This window comes from Lissotriton helveticus, chromosome 5_1, assembly GCF_964261635.1.
Source record: "Lissotriton helveticus chromosome 5_1, aLisHel1.1, whole genome shotgun sequence".
Lineage (NCBI taxonomy): Eukaryota > Metazoa > Chordata > Amphibia > Caudata > Salamandridae > Lissotriton > Lissotriton helveticus.
In genome coordinates, this window is record NC_136065.1 from 1,340,070,703 (window position 1) to 1,340,076,788 (window position 6,086).

The 6,086-nt window shown below is 43.8% G+C and overlaps 1 protein-coding gene across 3 annotated transcripts in view; it reads right to left on the reverse strand.

Moving 5' to 3' along the window:
- LOC144755373 (copine-5) overlaps positions 1-6,086 on the reverse strand; it is a 1,407,230-nt gene that overhangs the window by 528,980 nt on the left and 872,164 nt on the right. The window lies entirely within an intron of this gene.

The window sequence follows — 6,086 nt, forward strand, 5'->3', positions numbered from 1 at the left end:
GTGGAGGGGTAGTTGGGGATGAAGGTGTTGCGGGGGACGGGGGGGGGGGGGTTTGTTTAAGTTGGGTGAAAAGGGACTCCTGGTTTACCTGGACTTGGGACAGGGAGAAGGGAAGGTTAGGACCAAAAGCAGCCATGTCATTCCCCACCCGCTTGGTGGCTATGGACGCGAGCGGACTGCTCCAGCGAAATTCCTTTTCCCATCGAGATATTGCCGCTCAACCTCCGGGTTGTGAGCTGAATGGCTGTGTGATACTGGGGTGAGGGGCGACACACCAATTGTGAACCAGGGAGAGAGGGATGAATATGCTGTATTATTCTCTGATCTTGCTGCAATAAAAAAATATTTGCAAAAAAATGAAGAGGCCGGCGAGTTGGTCTTTCTCTATCAAATTATAAATAACCAAGGCATGCCTGGGTAGTGAGCGGACATTAATAAGAGCCATTTTAATTGTCCTGTCGATAGTACCGTATTCCCTATTAACCAAAATTCCAAGATTTCGAGGGTGGAGTAGAGCTCTTCAGGAGCAACAGTAGAGAGGGCCCTTCGCTTCTAAAAGCCCACAGTTATTGCAATTCAGAGTAGTGGGACGCAATTTGAAAAGACCCTCTGAGGTGTAATAAGTTCGAGAACTCACCTTTGTGTTCTTCCCGGTATTTTGGCTGGTGCTGGCTGCCATCGGGATGCGGCGATAGTGGTCAAAATAAAGGTTAATTTTATCTAACACGAACGTGTTACCAAAAGACATGAAAGGGATGAAAATCATCAGCAGAATTATTGAACATGGCCCTAGTTGACAAACTATCAGCGAACTGCAGTTGCCCTGGCACTCCAGATGCCCTGCAAACTTAATGCTTTAGTTCCTCTAAAGCTTCTATAAGGATACTTGAAAACATTCATACTGTTTGGACAGCTGACTGCATACAAGTAGCCCACTGTTCTCTATGGCTGGCAGCCACCTTGAATGTATTTTTGACTAGTACAGTAGGATAACTGTACCCTGTTAAATATGCCCTGGTATATTTGCCCTCTGCAAACTTTTTTGAATAATGTTCTCATATATAATGTGTGTCTTCTTAACCCTCTTTAATTCTCTCAGCCTATATTTGTCTTCAGTATGATAAAGAGTGCATTACATAAATAAACTAAGGCTTGAACTGTTACCTTGAAGGTGTACTTTACTGTGTAACACTTTTTCGTCACCCTAATCTACGACCTTCTATAGAGTACAGAATTTAATTCAATCATTTTGGGACACTACCAGGTGTGACAAATAAAGAGCCAGTTTCAATATGTTGAGGAGTGTGCTACAAGGACCTGCAATATGTCAATTCCGTAATGTATAGAAATGGGAACCACTCAACTTTTAGAAGCTGTGTTGTTAACCTCTGTGAGTTTGGAGTGATGGTAAGGGATCTCTAATGGAGCTTGGAAAGAACTATCTAGACATTCTCTGCTACCCAAGCCCAGCTAACACGTATCTCTCTGTCTCTCCCTGTTTCTGTCTAATTCTCTTCTGGCTCTTGACTCTGCTCTCAGAGGGAGCATTGGGTTTCCAGGAGAGCTCGTCATAGGAGTTTACACCACAGGCCTAGCCAAGACCCTTGCCCAGCTCAGCCTGGCCCTGACTGTCAGAGATCCAGGTTTCTCTTGACTATGGCTTGTCGTGGTAGCAGTCATTGCTCGTTATCCAGAAAGCTTACTCAGCGTGTGAGCACACTCTTCTGACATCTCCAGTGATCTGACTCACCTTTTTTAAAACATAGGTCACCCCTAAGGTAGGCCCTAGGTAGCCCATAGGACAGAGGTATGTGTAAGTAAAAGGCAGCACATATACTTTTTAGATCTACAGGCCCTGGTAGTAAAAAACGCCCAAATTCGTTTTTCACTACTGTGAGGCCTACTTCTCTCATAGGTTAACATTGGAAATTCCATATTACATTTAAAAAGGTTAATTTCTGATTGAGAAGGAGTAGAACAGTCATGTTTGGTACATATGGACTTGTAATAATAAACCCTTTTTAATGGCACAGTTGGATTTAATATTACAACTTTAAATATGCCTCTTTTAGAAAGCAGGGGTGGCATGGTGAGCAAAAGAACGATGGATTTAACCCAGATCTCTTGACTGGGGATGAATGTTTGATTTGTTCTGCATTCTGCCCATCATTTGTGTGTCTATTAGAACTTGCCATTTTCTGCTCTTAAGGTCTGTGTGCCTGCTGCCTGTCTCCAATAGATGTCAGGGGTGGGTGGCAGCTAGGTCTTTTGCATTCCCTCTAGATAGCCACACACAAAGAAAGCTTCGAACAGCCTGATGGGCCAATCACATCCTGCTGGGTCATCCTAATCAGGATGAGAGAGATGAGCTGACACGTCTGAATGGGCTGTGTCTTGCTCCCACACAAAGAACTGCTTAACCTCCTGTAGTGAGTTTGGAGCCAGAGCAGAAAGGGAGGATCTCTGTACACTTCAAAGTCCCTCTTTAAAGTCACCCCCACTTCAAAGGCACCACTGGGTATAAAAACTAGACGTCTGACCCTACTAACTCAGTAAACTTCTCGGCCTGATGATACTCTGCCAGGAAGAAGGTCTAATATGCTGCTAGAGGACTGCCACTCTGCTGGACTGCTGCTCTGGAGGAACTGTTTTTCTGCTGTGCTGACCTGCTTGCTGCCCTCTCTGCCTGGGTGAGAAGGACAACACCTACCCCACTTGAACCCAGAGAGACTCCAAGGGCTTGTTTGCTAGTCTTGTGTTCTGAAGTGTCTGGGACATCAAAGACGCCCAGCAACCCTGTAACAACATTTGGGCTCTGCCATATGTGAGCCCTAACCTTCCAAGTGGTGCCAATCCAGTTCTGGTCCCTTGGAAGTGGGTTTTCGATGCTGCATCTTCGAAATCCATGCATCGCTGTCGTTGTGCCCGTCGGAACCGACGCATCTCCCTAGGCGCCGATGCAAAACCTGCTTCGAGGAAATCGCATCGCAGGCTCCGTTGCTCGACAACTACACATCACTTACATCCAGTGCTGCTTGACGATGACTCATCTCTGAATACGCAATTCGACGATGATGACGCATCGCCGATGAATACAATGGATTGGAACTGACACATCGTATCTTCCTGTTCCTTGCATCACGCCCTCCGCATCGAAGCATCCTCCAACCAAAGTACTTTCTTTGCAGGACACGGTTGATCTCTGTATCCGACTCATGCTCCTTTGGGGTCAGCCTGAACTTTTGGATTTACCCTGGTCAAACTCAACCAGATAGCTCCAGTTGGTGCATTATGCTTTTAAGCACTATATTTTTAGATAGTCTTTTAAAATTAATGACTCCGATTCTACTTATTGGATTTTCGATGTTTTAGTCTGGTTTTGTTCATTAAATTAAGCTCTATTTTTCTAACCTGGTGTGGTTTATTTTTGTGTGGTGTTTTCACTTTTTTCTTGTATTGCGTTGCACAAATACTTTACACATTGCCTCTTAAATTAAACCTGCCTGCCCTGTGCCAAGCTACCAGAGGGTGAGCACAGGTTAATTTAGGGTATGCATCTGATTAACCCTGACTAGGATTCTGGTCCCCACTTGGACAGGGTGCATACCTCTGCCAACTACAGACACAATTTCCAACAACGTCCATCTTCAGTCCATTCAAATCCTCTTCAATCAATTCAAATTCCTTCCAGTCCACTGACCACATATTCAGTTCTCTCAGTCTCTATTTGATCCTTCCCGCCTGTTTTGATCCTTCCATCCAGACCCTATTCCATTCTACTAAAATTATTTACAGGACATTCAACCCCAACTTCAGTTTATTCGGATCCTCCTAAATCTTCTCTTCAATCCACTCAGACAATTTTCTTTTTATGTAATCCTTATACAATCCATTCAGTGTCTCTTTGATCCATTCAGTCAGTTTTGATCTATTCAATCTAACCTGATTCCATTTGTATAAATCTCAAACGTTTCCAATCCAGTCAAGCAATTATAATCCATTGGGCACTCAAACTCCACTGTTGCATAAATTCAGCATTAATCTAGCCCCCACAGGCAGTTACCCAATACTCAACCTTGCTCTATCCGGCAGCCCTGTCATGTGCTTTTTCTCATTTTGAGTCCCTGATGGCATTCATTTATCATTTTAAATGCATTATTTCACTTTTTGTATTCATGATATAATATGATGCATTGATCTAGGTTGATCGTGAGTCTGCTGCTATTATATTATGTGTTAGTGTGGTTTATAAAGCACAGTAGATTTAGGCAAATGTCCAGGAGAAAGTTGCACTTTTTTCATATCTTACATCACAGATCATGAGGACTAGTTTTCTCATAATACTGTTGAGATGAGGTATATACGTCAGATGCATGGGCATTTTACTGGCAAGAGAATCTTCAGACTTTAGAGGGAGCTGCAAAGCTGCGAGCAAACTTTTTGACGGTCACGCACTACCGCAAGCTGGTGCTATCTGAGGCTTTCTCAGCCAAAGCACAACAAAGCCAAACACTCGCCTTGTGTCTGGAAGGAAGTCCGCAGACTGAAAAGCATTGTTTAAGTGTTGAATGAATGATATGTGACTCAGAAGCGATTGGGAATCTTCTTCCTGACACTTTTGTTGCTAATGTAGACAACTACCAAGCTAGCGCCTGTATCATCACTCCTTTTTCCTCTTCCCCTGTTCATGCTGTACAGTGTGCAACATGAACAAAGGGCATTGACAGAGCCAATAGCTCTCAAAGTGAGACCTATTGGTTTTGCCAATGCTTGTTCATCTTGATGTATCTGGTCATCCTAAATAAAAAGCCATTGTAAAGAGCTGTTTTTAGAAGAACCTACTGAAGCTCAGGTACTTCAATTCTACTCTCTGGCATTGCTTTAGAATGTTCGAGAACATGGGCCTTTATATGCCATCAACCAGTGCTTTAAATTGGCCAGTACTCACCGGTACTGAGTACCGGCACTTCTGAATTTTCAGGCCCTCAGTACTAGTACTTCTCTTTAGCCAGGGAGAGTACCGGTACCCTAATAGACAGCACTGCAGGCTCCAGTTATGTATCTCCTCTAGCACAGGGTAGATGCCGCTCTGCTTCTCGTGAGCTTGTAAGCGCGCCAAGCCTCTTGCAGAGTCCCTGCTGGAGATTCCAGCAGTGCCCATGTGAATAGTCTGAGACTGCAGGGGTCTAAGAGGGCGTGCCTTGCGTCACGCTGTGATTAACAGGACAGGGTCTAGACAGACCCTTCCCTGTCGATCACATGCGCAACAACTATTCAGCTGAAAATGCTTTAACCCCACCCTGCCTCTCTCCTTCAGGATTGTAAATGGGTTAAGAAAGACAGTCAGTAATCCAGCCGTATTTAGGATATTGATTGCACTGATTGTACTAATGCGAGTGGCAGCCCAACAAAATCCTCTGCCTTCATCAAAGCCGGTTTTCTTTGCATCTTTTTGTTCAGGACAGGAGCTGCTTCTCTTTGTGAGCCCTCCAACATTAATCACTGTATTACAAGATACCAGTGACTGAAATGAGTACTGGCTCTATGGGTGTGAAGGTAGCGCTGCCCATTGGATAATGAATAGCCGGGAACGCTGCAGCACTCTAGGAATGAGCTCCATGTCAACTGGCAATGGCTTTGGATGGGATAATGATGAGGTGAACATTGCAGGAAAGAGGTGGGATGAATGTAAAGAAGTGAGGTGACAGGTGAAGGGAATTGCCAGTTATTTTCTGATAAAAATACCAGATATTTTTGAGTTCTGTATTCATGAATCGTCTTAGAAATAGTTTTTTTTTTTAAACACACGTTTCTGTAAAGTCATAACTCTGGTGCATTTTTTATAATATATATATATATATATATACACACACACACACATGCACACACATGCACATGCACACACACACACACAAACACAAAAAAAAGAAATATTGCAGAACAAAATACTGGCCAGATGGCAAACTTAGGGGGATGAGTACAGCATGGAGCTGAGAACAGAAACAAGTACGGGAATAAAACAGTGAGGAAATGTAAGACTTGTGGAGAGAGTAAGCGAAGGTGGGAGGAAGAGGTGCAGAACTAGG